The sequence below is a fragment of the Humulus lupulus genome, chromosome 9 (genome assembly GCF_963169125.1).
Source record: "Humulus lupulus chromosome 9, drHumLupu1.1, whole genome shotgun sequence".
NCBI lineage: Eukaryota > Viridiplantae > Streptophyta > Magnoliopsida > Rosales > Cannabaceae > Humulus > Humulus lupulus.
In genome coordinates this window covers 143,601,066-143,615,361 of record NC_084801.1, presented here as the reverse complement: position 1 = coordinate 143,615,361, position 14,296 = coordinate 143,601,066, and the positions used below count along the sequence as shown (strand labels likewise).

General features: G+C 37.2%; 1 long non-coding RNA gene across 1 annotated transcript; it reads left to right on the top strand.

Moving 5' to 3' along the window:
- Positions 1-9,123: 9,123 nt before the first annotated feature.
- Positions 9,124-10,464, top strand: LOC133802166 (uncharacterized). The gene is made up of 3 exons (XR_009877175.1): positions 9,124-9,255; positions 9,337-9,546; positions 10,329-10,464. It is a non-coding gene; the product is annotated as an uncharacterized LOC133802166 (long non-coding RNA).
- Positions 10,465-14,296: the final 3,832 nt, after the last annotated feature.

Sequence of the window (14,296 nt, the reverse complement as noted above, 5' to 3'; positions counted from 1 at the left end):
CCTCCTTAGGTTCAGAGTTTGACCAGGGAAGATCAGCTTACAGGCCACCATCGTCTCGTCTGTCACGAGCATACGGTAATCCTTTTCATTGGGGGGCAAGCCCGCCAGTGTCTCGTACTGGGCCCCGAGGGTCACAGATTTCTCTGTCCTCGCAAAGATAGCTGCAGAATTAATCTAAGTCAGAAAGGGATACATGAGGATCTAAATGGTACTTAACTTACGAGCTAAGGTTGAAAAGCACTTACGAGGACGATTGAAGTAGTGGAGCTCACAGTTTCGGAACCCCGTCAACATAAAGAATTGATCTTTGAAGTCGTTGGGGTGGCTGGGCAGCTCGATGACCGCAGCCGTGTTGGGGAACCGGGTTAAGTAATAAAACCCGTCACCTCGCCCTCGCTGCTCCGGGCTGGCCTTGAGGCAGAAGAAGTACAGGATGTCCGCAGGAGTGGGGACCTCCCACTCCTGTTTCAGGAACAAGTATCTCAACCTCACCAACAAACGATAAGAGTTGAGGGGGGGCTGGAATGGGGCCAACCTCACATAATTGAGGAAGTCAGCAAAATACTGATCCAACAGGAGGAAGGCCCCCGCCTTGAAGTGCTCGTCGCTCTAGGCCGAGAACACCTCATCAAGCGGCGCACAGCTCCGCTCACCTTCTAAAGGAGGACGGGCAACCACGGATCCTCTCCCCAACTCGATGTTATGGGAGAGGAATATTTTGTTGACCCTCACCTGGTCAGTAATCTTTGAAACGTTCCTCTCTGCCTCAAAGAACGCGTCAGGGGCCACCTCGAGCGCCTGTTCCACTGCTGGCCCGAAGTTGGGGATCGGGGATTCGGCTATCACCTCCTTTCCTTTGTCTTGTCGGGAGGACGAGCTGCCTACAGGCTTCTTGGGAGCATTCTTCTTGGGTCCCATCTGGTCGCCTAGCGAACAAAAAGAAGAAATTTTAGAAGAAGGCGACTTAAAAATGGAGAACAATCTGTTTCCTTGACACGAGCTGAGGTAAGCCCAGCCCGTGGAGAGTGAGACCACGCGGTTCTATGAACACGCGCCTGTGCTCCCAACAGATCCCCGATTACTCAGAATTCGTGTGTCAGGAGGGGTCAGGTTAGAATTTTGCCTTGGAGGGAAAGTTCCAATAGGCAAGAAAGGCAAAACTGCCTGTGAAGCTTGTCCCCTAAGCTAACTGGTTTTGCACCCAAAATACTGGATATTTTGAACTAATATCCCAAAAATCCTACCCAGAAATTTTCCCCAGAAAATGCATCCAGTAAACCATGCTCCTAAACGGTTTTCTACTACAAACAATACCCTAACCTAAAAGGCTTTCACCCTTCATGCCCACAAAAAACCAGCAAAACCTTGCATGCGGCTACAGTAAATATTTACCTAAGCTACAGTGAAAAATAATTTCAACACATGCATGGTCAGAAGACTTACTGAGTGTTCTGGTTGAGAAGAGGATGAAGGAATCGCCTGGGTTGGGGCTTCGTCGGAGTAGTTGATTCCAAAGCCTCGAAGGAGCCCTTGCACCTGAGTTTCTGGAACGTCGAAGATGGTAACCGGACAGAGAAAAAGGGGGGATTTTTTAGAGCAAGAAGAAGAGAAAATTCTGGAAAATTTCAAATAAACGGGTGGCCCATGCGTATGGTGGCCACCCCTTTTATGTACATGAAGGGCCACGTGGGGAGGACCGTTGGATTGCCCTGATGTGGGATCCAAGGCCCTCCACTCGAAAGGCGAAACGACGGCTGGGCATATGCTAGGCCATTAAATGCGGTTCTCGGAAGACGTACCGTCACCAACCATGATGTTCCACGTATTCGGTGCCTGCGTAGAATGTGGAATATGAAGAGTTCATGGGGAAGCCTAAAAGCCCTACTGTGGCCCTGCACGACGTTGTGTGCCACGAGCAGAGGCTTGGGGGGCAGATATACACCCTGATTTTCCCACGGGCTGATTAACGAGCTGAGATACGACCTAATCATGACTACCACGTGGACATCCCCAAGACTGGAGCTGCCATCATAAGATCCTACCTCCTTAGCTCGAGGTAACCCAAGGGTTCGCCAAGATTGCTTAAGGACTGAGTCTGGACTTTGAAGACCACAGGTCGAGGGAAGCATCTAGCTCGTGGTACGAGCTAGAGTTGGAGGCTGTGACCCTTTATAAAGTCAACCACGCAAGGTAAGCGTGGATATATCAGACATCACGTGTCTGATATACCCTTGACTTCTCAGACACGCAGCAGGAACGTGCGTATTCAGACACCCACGACTGGGTTGGGCCGTGCGGCCCATTATCCCCTTACCTATTGATTTGACCACACTTATGTGTCAGGTTTAGGAATTAATCATGAATGTCCCAGAGTTGACATGATAGGTAAGAAGGTCACGGGATGACCTTCTTACCAACTCTCAGGTGCCTTCTCCTATAAATATGGAGACCCTGGGAGTTATAAGGGGTTGGATTCTATATTGTAAGAAATACCCTGTAAAAGAATACCCAGTATATAGCAATAATACTGACTGGTGGAGTAGAAGGATTTTAACCTTTGAACCACCTAAAAACGTATTTTGTGTCACCATTCCATTTCCAAGATCATTCATCTATTTCGGTTCAACATAAGCACTAATCCCTTTCTCTTTCTTTTCTTAATTATCTGTTGGCGAAGAACCGCGTCAACACTTAGCAAATCAAAACCAAATCCCTTCATGCATTAAACCACAAAACCCTGCATCCCATGATCAAAATAACATGCCACCAACAAATAAAAGGGAAAAACAAAACAACATCTCATTAAAATTCATAATTCTTAAATCTCCCCAAGAAAACAAAATCAACATAAAGGTTTAGGGAGGAATCCAATACCTTCCTTGAGAAAACACAAGAACCAACTATGGTCACCACCTCGCCCAACCCTAGGAATTCGAACACAACAAGAACATGGGGAGAGAAATCAAACATCAAGAAATTAAGAAGAGGTTCCCAAACTCTAGAATCAATTTAACTAAGAAAATTCTTACCTATAGAGAGATTCGATCATCTATCCTTTCTTCTTCTTCTTGTTCTTCTTCTTCTTCTTTCTCTCCTTCTCTCTCTAGAAAACGTCCACTCTCTCTCTCTCTCCTTCTCACTAGGCCGATGACTCCAAGGCTCCAAAATGGCCTCATCTTTTCTCTCTTCCCTATTTATTCTAACTTAGCCAAATATAACCTAATGAACATAATGGGTAAGTTTTCTCTTCTTACTATTTTTCTGTTATTTAATTTTATCTTAATTGGCAGGAAATAAAAATGACAACATCTTTTCTATTTTACCTAAAATCATCCAAATAAAAAAATGGTAAATAAATCTCTCATTTCCCACCATGCTACATGCCACTCTCCTTTCCTCTTCTTATTTTTAAAATTTTTTTTTAATTAAATAAACCACATAAATCTAATAAAAGGAAATGATATAAAGTGTGTAGAAAATTCTACACAAGTGCACCATGCAACCATGCACATGCACACACTCAATAACTAGAGTGTATCACTACCTAACATACACATTGGTGCATTCAACCAAAACTCAATTATTCATATATTAAAATAAATAAATAAATAAACAATTAACAATTAAATTCACAAAAATTCTACCAAACAATTCTAACAATTAATTTAAACATATAATAAAATAATTCACAACACTTAACAATTAAATAAAATAAAGCAGAAAATTTGGTGCGCTACACTGTTATAGCTGAAATATTGAACTCCATCAAGTCAATATATAACTCAAATCTACCCAAGTATCCAAACTCTTGGTGTTGTTGTTGAAGATAGACATTAGAGAGAAAACTCGATATTTCATCATTTTGAAAGGATTAAAATTTATCATATATAGCCCAAAATTTATCATTGTCTAAATTTCAATAGTCATATGATAAATTTTCCCAATTCATATACCTTTTTTTTTTTAAAACAAAAAAACAAAAAAATGGGGACTAAATATTTTAGAATATATTTTATTTAAACATCCAAATCACACTCTAATTTTCATGGATTTGATAATATAATTTACTCTAAAAATTGTTCAACAGACTAAATGGAATTGATTCCTTCAATTATCAAAGATCTTGGTGACTCAAGGAATATCCCCAAAAAATTTGTTCTTGCGGCATCAACTTTTGTCTTTAGCTCGACATGAAAGGATTAAAAAATTACAACCTACAAAACATGCATCAAATGTCCAATGCCACACAATAGACAATGATTTAGCTGGCCTTCAAAAGATCATTTGCAAACATGCAAGATTGAAGAGAAAAATATTTATTATTCAAAATAGATACAAACATGATTTAAATAAGAGAATCATTTTCGCGCTACAAATTGTGAATTTCTTCACAAAATCTATGAGGTTGGGTGATATTACAAGTGGTGTTGAATTTCTTCAATTAAACGGTATGTGCTTCTTCATAATATAATTTACATTCGTTTTTACAAATCAAACTAAATATTATCCTCCTATAATTATAAATATTTGTGTTAATATTCATTAATAAATATAAATGTTTCCAACATGTTTCAGCTATGAATTTCCTTCATCCACATGGTACAACTATAAATGATAATAATAAAACATCTAATTACTTCAAACATTCAAGCAAGTAAAGGCAAACGTCTTCTTCACACATGTGCATTTGTATTTAGATTTGAGCTTTGTAGTAAGTATTCATGCTTCAAAAATTTGGAATTAATAACTTATTCCATGCTTTTGGAAATATTAAAATATGCAATTGAAGATGGACAAGCAAAAAGAATGTGCTCATCTTTTAATGAAAACATACATAATTCTACAACCTTTTCATTAAAAGATACAAACACAGATAATGATACCTCTTCACATGAAACTACATGTCCAAAGACAATAAGAACATTAGTATATTAATGGAGCTTTATCTAACTATTTTATTATTTATAATATGGATATTTTTTATTGCAGTGATGAGAATAAAAATAAAAAAAATGGCAAAGGCAAATAACAAGTTATTTCAGTTTGTGGAGAAACAAGGTATTTCAGTTTTTTTTCCTTACTGTACTCACTTCGATATTTAAAAATAAAACTGTTGTAGGTTGATAAATATCATAAGAGAAACATATCATGTTTATCAATAAAACAAACTAAAACTAAAAAAATGAAAATTAATACAAAATCTCCTGAAATATAAAAATAATAAATACAAAAAAGTAAGATTAGAGCAAGATAATAATGTACAAAATGTTGTATAAAATTCTTGAGAAATATTACTTAATTTGTTCTTAATAAATCTTTAATTTCAATGTTGGGTAATTCTCAATCATAAGTTTTAGCTATGAAAAATAAGAAATATTAATAGTAAAATTGTAATTTTTTTTCAAAAGTGTTTTATTTATTGTAGATTTTCTTTTAAAAAAAATTATGGATATAAAATATATAATCAAATAACGTAAACATATAAATTGTAAGAAGACAGTGTTTTTCATATAATTGTTCTTTATAAGTCTTTAATATAAATTGAGTTTAGTTTCCAATCACAAGTTTCGCCTTCCAAAAATAAGAAATATTAGTGGTGAAAGTTTTGTTTTACAAGTGTTTATTTCTATATTATTATTTGTAAAAAGTTTTTTTTTTCAAAAGTGTTTAATTTTGTTATGATTGTAGAAATTTTTTTCAACAAAGATCTCTAGTTTTTTTTTTTCAAAAAAAAAAATTATGGATGTAAAATATATAGTCAAATAATGTAATTTTTTTTAAGAGGTAGTGTTTTTCTTTAATGATAAAATAAAACATGTCATGGATGCAATTGGATATAAAACAAATGAGAGGGACCTTTCAATTCATAGATGTTGATTTCAGACTTATGAATGGGGATTTTCCTGAAACTCACCAAGAAAAAAGGAAGTGAGTTAGACAAAAAAAGAAGAAACTTGGACAAATAGAAAGGAAGTGACTTAGACATTTTTGTCGATAACCTCAGACCAATCAATCAAATATTGATTAATACGTAATCGATCGAACACTACTTGAAAATGAAAACGGCTCTTCTACTCAGAAATGAAATGTTCAAAATGTTCCTAAAATGGGTACTATTGGGTTGGGTGAATTCAATAATAGACGCCTGTTGGCATTCCGACTTCCCTTCTCCTTTCAGGCATATCCTAAAGAGAATCTAGTACTTCAAGTCAAAAACTACTAGCAAAAGATTTGGGTTTTAGTTATTTAAATGAGTTCGCATTTCCTAATCTCATTAAATCCTCTCGGTACCGCTCTAATTTTCATGATTCTTAACTGTTGCTACAATTCATACATGTCTTCTTAATAAATATTTAATATAAATTGTAGGTAGTTTTCAATCACAAATTTTACCTTTGAAAAATAAGAAATATTAGTGGGAAAAGTTTTTCCTTTATTTTTTTTTAATAACTGTCTATTTTTATACTATTAATTTTATGATTTTAGAAAAAAATTATATATACATTTTTTTTCGAAGTTCACCATTATTTTTTTTCCATAAAAAATAATTTATGGATGTATAAGATATAATCAATGTTAAAAATATACCAAAAAAATAAAATAAAACATCAACAATAGTAGAACAATATATTCATTTGTTCTATTTATTTGTAACAATATAATTATTGGCTCAATTGATAGCTCATTACACAACATTATGGAATTTTGGACTCTCTACATACAAATGTCAAGATTGTGGTGCCATTTTATGGTATGAGAAACGAACCACGAAAACCAAAATAGTCTTGCATCCAAAATTCACATTTCGTTGTATGGAAGGACGTGTGGAGATACCATTATTGAAAGACGCGCCTTATTTACTCAAATATCTCATCAGACCAGATTCTGCATAGAAGGGTTCAAATTTTGAAAAAATATAAGGACTTATAACTAAGGGTGAATATTTGACCCGAAAAACCTGTTAACCCGCCCGACCCGCAACCCGAAAACCCGTTTTTTGGGAAAACTCGTCGGATTCGGGTTAAATCCGACCCGAACCCGACAGGATTTGGGTTTGAAATTTGTTGAACTCAGGTTCGGGTTCAGACCCGAAACCCGAAAAATGGTATTTTTGAAAAAAGTGTAAAAAAATGGTATTTTTGCAAAATTGGGCTTTTCGGCCCAAAACCCAATAGGCCCAGACCAACCTGAAATCCAACCCGAAACCCAACCCGAACAAACTCGAAACCTCACAAAAACCTGAATTTTTCGGATCGGTTTCGATACCATTTTGTTCCACCCAAAACCCGAAAATCCACCCGTGTGCACCCCTACTTAAAACTCCGTGTTTCCATTCACATCAGTGGGAGGTAGGATTGATGCATCAATCTGTAGCGCACCAATTTTTCTTTTTACAAATTTTGTGTTTTGTTTTATTAATAATTGTTAAGTGTTGGAAATTGTTTTAATTGTTTGGTAGGAATTGTGTGAACTTAATAGTTAGTTGTTTTATTTAATTAGTAAGAAAATGAGTTTTAGTTGAATGCACCAAGGTGAATGGTAGGTAGTGATGCACCCACCCCATGGTGGTGGTTTGGTCCGATCCTTTAGTGGGTTTTGAATCCCAAAGCACAAGGAATGCAGTGGTGGTGGTCATTTGGCTCGGGGTGGCTAGAGGTAGTCAGAAAATGCCCAAAATGCTTCAGAAACCCACATGGCCGTCGAACTTTGGAGGCTCCGTTGACTAGACTAGGGGGTACGTGAGGCTAGGGGCTCGCGAGGTTGGGGGTTTCAGGGGCTGGGGAACACAGTGGGTCGGTAGGCGTGTGTAGGCGGTGGGTGGCTGGAGAGCCATCGTAAGTGGCTGGGCAGTGGGGTTTCGTGAGAGAAATCCACAAAAGTTTCCGAACTTGGAGGCTTCGTCGACTAGGCTTGGGAGCGCGTAAGGCAATGGGCTCGCAGGGCTGGGGTTTCAAGGGCCGGGGAACGCCGTGGGCCGGCACGTGTAGGCGGGGGGTGGCCGGAGCGTGCCGTTCATGGCTAGGTTGTGGAGTTCGTGAGAGAGATTGAGATTGAGAGAGAGAGAGAGAGAGAGAGAGAGAGAGAATGAGCTGTTGTTTATTTTTCTTTGTGATTTAATAAATAATAAAATTTTAGTTAAAAAAAATTGGAGGGAATTTCTAATTTTTTAAAATTCAAACTTTTAGGACACACATAAGTTTTTAGGACTCGCAATGAGTGTCCTAAAAAGATTCTTTAAGGACTTGCAATGAATGTCCTAAAAAGTCCAGGAGGTGTTTCGTAAAAAAAAAATTCAAACTTTTAGGACACACATAGTTTTTAGGACTCGCTCCGCAAGCCTTAAAAGAAATTTTTTAAGGACTCGCAATGGGAGCCCTAAAAAGTCCAGAAGCTGTTTTTAGGACTCGCATCTAGGTGAGTGCCATAAAAAAATGTCCTAAAATGATGTTTTTGTAGTAGTGACCTTAGCACTTGGGTGTGTGCATGTGCATGGTGAGCATGCAATAGATTTCCTACACATTATTTCCTATTATTTGATTTATTTATTTAATTATAAGAATTAAAAAGAAAATAAAAAGAAAGGGAAGTAAAGAGAGAAGACTCTAGAAGGCTTGTGTTCACACAAGAAAGAAGTGGGAAACAAATGGTAAGAAGGGATAAAGTTGTTATTTTTGAATTTCCGTAACCCTGGACTCAGCTGCAGTAAAACAGGCATATCTTGGGCTGTACATATTAGATTCAAACACAATTAATACCGTTATAAAGATAATTAAATTATCTACAATTTTTGTGAAATAGTATTTTCCCTAAAACGTAACGAAAATGGGTCAACACCCAGCCTCAAGTCACAGAACCCTAGAACTACGAAAGTTAAACCTAACCTTATTAGTGCGGTGTTCCAATGAAGGAAAGAGAAAAGTTAGTGGGATGTAAATTTTCAAAGGGATTTAATTGGCTGAGTAAAATTATTAACTGATTTTATTTTTCATTTAGGAAAAATAAAGGAAAATGATAATTACCTTTTCCTTAGCTAGGTTTAGGTGATTGGGGCATTTAAATAGAAAATAAGAAAGAACTTGAAGGCTGATTTGGCTTGGTGGCTGTTGTGTGCTTAGAGAGAAGGGAGAGGGAGAGCTCGTGAGTTCTAGAGAGAGAGGGGTAGAAGAAAAACGTGAAGAGAAGAAGAAGAGAAGGAGAAGAGAAAGAAGAAGAGGAGGATAAGAGAAAGAAGAGGCCAAGACTAGGGATCCTAAGGTATGGGTTAAGGTTCATATCATTACATGTTTTTTCCTCTACATCGTGATTCTAAGCAAGGCAAAATGATGGTGATGATAGATTTGGATTTTGTTGCAAGAGGATTGGAGGCTAGGGTTCGAAATTCCGAGGGTAAGTATTTGGGTTCATAGTGAGGTTGTTAGTTTCTACATCTTCTTGAATCTAAGAACGTTTTTTTTTCTTTGCTTTTGTGTGTTGTATTCGAAATCCCTAGGGGGATTTCATCAAGATGGTGGCCATAATTTTGGTTCTTAAATACTTTCAAGAGAGGTATTGGATTCCTCCCTCAACCTATGTTTTATTTTGATTTCTTGGGAATGTTATGGTTTGGTGATTGACAATGATATTTTGTTTTGTTTTCCTTTGATTTGTTGGTTGATTGTTATTTTTGATTTTGGGTTGAGGGGTTGTTTTTGTTTGATGCATGAGGGGTTTCAGCCTAGGGTGATTAGAAAGGGTTGTGTGCATAGTTGATTATTATTGTTGATTCTTTTGGATTCATCTTGATATTAGACCCATGATTCTTGTAGGGATCCTATGTTATGTAACCATGGTATTTTTATTTTTTATGATGTATTGGAAAATATGCAAGAATGATATTAGACACATGCTAGGGCATAAGTTTGGTTTGGTATTATGATAATGTTGTCTTATAAATATTCTTGTAAAATAATGCAAAAGAAACATAAAATGTTGATCATGAGGGTTTTGGCATAAGGTCTTATTTGTTGTTTGATTTTATGTTGATTAAATTTCATGCTAGATGTAATAGTGTGGTATTCAAGTGTAAAATGCCATAATCTAATACTTTGTAAAACATTCGCATACTCATGAACTTATAGGAGAAAAAGCCACTTAATATAAAATCTCAGTGGGACTTTGCTAAAACATGCAAGTTGGGCCCAATAGTTTAAAAATGAAAAATAATAGTTTTCATGCAACGTTCATAAAAATAACCAAAGTTCAAGTCCCACTGATAAGTTCTGAATGTCAAGTAACATAACATTATTTTTAGAAAAATGGTGTTTAAACTGATCATTTCTCGTCCATAGGATGCCCCCACGCCATACACACCCCGATGATAGAACTTCCCACATCACCACATGTGCCAAAGAGAAAACCTATTTGCTACCTGGAAGGGAAAGTCAGGGGGTGAGCTAAAAGCCCAGTAAGGAAGTACAAATAACACACAAGTAAATCACAACAAAACATATTCACATTCATACATCGTCATACATCATAGCATCATTTTCGTAAACATAAACATAATCATCACAACACTGGCATCATATACAAGGTCATCATCATCATAACATCATAACTTAAACATCATATTTTTGTGAACATGGCCCGCTAACTTGTCCATGTCACCTCTTGAGGTAAATGTTGGGGTTTTATGCCCTAATTAAAACCCAAATTCTTTGTAATCTCATTTTATTATCAATAAAAGAATAGAAATCATTTTTTGACTTGGTCAATCACTTTGCTCACATGTTTTATTTTCATGATTATTTGTTTAATATAAACTTCTATTAAATCCCGAGCATATAGCTAATCTTATTTATAGTGACGTAATCACAGTGGAATATAAATATGATTATATGTTCAAAAATAAGTTAGTCCTAAGATTAGTCAGTGCACCGGATTTACACTGACTTGCCAATCTACGATATGATCTACTTACACATTACAGTGTTATGTTCTTTCCAGAACATTAGCAAAGTAGATTAGATCGGATGTATTTGTTACATCGGACAGGACCGATATTGACAGTTGATAAGATAAGTAAACATACCGTTATTATCTATTCTAGTCATATCATATAGTTGACCATAGGTCAATTCAATCTCAATTCTGAGTGGTTAGTATTCTAACTGATTGTATTATTTGAGTTCTTTGACTTGTTCGTTACCAGCTTACCCTACGGACTAGCCCATACTTACATCTTGGGAACTCGGTAGTATAATTGAGTGGGAGTGTTAATCATAGATATGAACATCTATAGCTTCTGATGAAGAAGTGAAACGATGGTTTCCTTTTAGTTTGGTTCAAGGTGTTAAATGATAGAGATCTCATTTCAGTAATTAAATTAGTTTACTAAAATATCATTTACAAGGAACTAAGTGTTTTAAGGATAAAATACAATGAGGGGTAAAACGGTATTTTAGTCCTATCTCATTGTAGACCGTCTATAGATGTAACGCCCTGGTTACCCCAGAACAGTTACGGTGAACGGTGAACCGGAAATTTGACCCGCTACCCGAGTCCTTTGGTTAAAAACGTGATCTAAGTGTTATTATCAGGTTAAGGTGGAAAACCAGTAAAAAGGAAAGGGTACATTTCATTAAGTAAATAAACTGCTCATGAGCCTTTCAAAATATTTACAAGTGGTTCGTAATACAAAAGAGTCGCTACAGTTCCAAATTTACAATCCCCGCCGGCCTAAGCGGCAAAAACAGGGTAAACCCCTAGTCCCTCTGAGAAGTCCTTGACCGTGGCGGTCAAGCGGCCCTGTATGTACATCTCATCGCCCAAGCTCTCTACTCAAGGCTGGCCAAGATTTTCCTTTCCTTTACCTGCACCACATAGCACCCATGAGCCAAGGCCCAGCAAGAAAACACAATAAAACATGATATAATATCAACAACGATCATAGTAACCATTCAGGACTATCAGTCCAACAAATAGGTGACAATAGCCAAAAGTCACAGTAATGAGCATCGCTCCCTCTAGCCATGTGATGATAGGGTCACCAGGGCTTAACGTTTAAGTGATTCCTTCATATGTTCGATCAGGACAGGTGCATGGTGATTAGTCACCAACATAACCCTCCTCACGACTCTAGAGTCGAAGCTATGGACAACGTCCCTTAGCCACGTGACTAACGGTCACCGGGGTCGTATACCTTGGCTATAGACATCTGGTCGTAGACCAGGCAAGCGCTTATAAGTTCCTTGACCTTAGGGTCGGTCCCGCATTAATGCCATAGAGCCATTCAATGCGTGATCGTCGACTTTAGGGTCGGTCCCTGACTAGTCAGTGTCTTAAACAGGTAATCAGCATTCATTAGCATTTAATATGCAATTCACGTTCACATATATCAACCAACATGCCTCAATATCAAACCATGCATGTCATATACCTGTACAGGGTGCAACTGTACCCATACACTGTTTTCTTACCTCAAGTTCGAGCGAGAAGTATGATAAAGACGACCCCTGAGAACGATTGATCTTTTAGTTCCTTAGCGGTTACCTAATCACAACCAATTATAACCTCCATTAATCAGAATCCACAATAATAGGGTCTTAACCTAAGCACCATCCTCGGGACCTCGAAACATGCCCACACGGTGAGTAGAATCGATCCCGGGCCTTAAGGATTGAAACCTCAAGTCAAAAACCCTTAAAAACACTCAAAACGGGGTTTGGAAGGAACAGGGTAGCGCTACAGCGCTCAACCCCTAGTGCCACAGCGCTCTACTCAGAACCTCCCAAAAGCCAAAAACCCTCCTGAGGAGCGCTATAGCGCCCTAGGGTGGGCGCTGTAGCGCTACCTCCAGCCCAAAACATCCCTGAACCGACCTTCTTCATCTCCTTCGTTTCTAACTCAATCTCCAATCTTCCAAAGCCTATTCTTGATGCCAAATGAACCCAAAAACCATCACAACACACCCCAAACATCACAAGCATGGGAACCCTAGCAAAAACTCCCAACAAAAACCACAAATTCACCCTAGAAATCTCAGCTGCAAAGCAAAACTAAAACAGAGCAAACCAAAGAAAACCATGGTTAGAAACTTACCCAAAGCTTGGCTTATGATGGTCTTCAATGGTGGAACACACTCCCAAACTCCCAAGGCTTGCTTCCTAAGCTTGAATCCTAAAAATTGGTTCAGAAACCACAAAGAACAGTGAGGAGAAGAAGGTACGGGAGAACTCTAAAATATACTCTGTTTTTCCATCATTTCCTTTAGCCAACAAGTGATATATCTATCCTAGGGGTGAAATGTCCATTTTACCCCTAGGTCAATTAATGGTTTCTAAAGACTCCCAAGGGCATTTTTGGTACTTTCCTCCTAACTCGTTAATCATAACAAACGCTCTCTAATTCCCGCTAATCTCAAAAAATCATAAACACCAATAATTCACATCCCGTTACCCTTTATCTCCCGGTAACGCTCTAACCATCAAAATCAACCCGAGACTCAACCCAAGTCCCGACACTTAAACCTGTTGTGACTAAACCGCTAATCAATAATCTACGATCGTCTCATGTTGAACAGCTCGAACAAACCCACATCATAATGTGGTCTCAACATATATCATCAACATGTATACAATTAACATTATATTATAATATAATTCTCATAAACACGCATAAACACATTAAATGACATAATTAAATAATTATGGCCCTCCCGGCCTACAAATCCAGCCGTTAACCATAATAGGGAATCCGGGGCATTACAATAGAGGATTGAGTGACAATTATGGTTGTAACAATGGATAATTAATAGCGTATCTATATTTGTTATAGAGCGTTCTATGAATTCAAGAGTGCTATTCCAAGTCTATAGTGGAGTGACGAGGAATTAATAAGTTAGTAAATTTATTTGTTAGATTTATGATAACTTATTGGAGCTTGATTTCATAGGCCCATGGTCCCCATTGTACCTTGGATAAAATCATCTAGATAGTCTCAATTAATTGATTTAATTATCAATTAGAATTATCAAAGTTGACCAGGTCAATTTTGGATAGTTTCACAGAGTTGTGTAATTTTGAGAAGAAAAGAGAATTTATGACAGATTTATTAATTAAGATAAATTGGTATCTAAATTAATAAATAAATTTAAATCAAGGTTCAAATTATAAATAATTAATTTGATAAAGGATTTAAATAATTATTTAATTAATTAAATCAATAGAAAATAATACATGCCTTGATTTTAAGTCCAATGGGCTTATAATCAAATGGGAAATTTCACGGGCCTATAGCCCATGATAATTTCGACCTA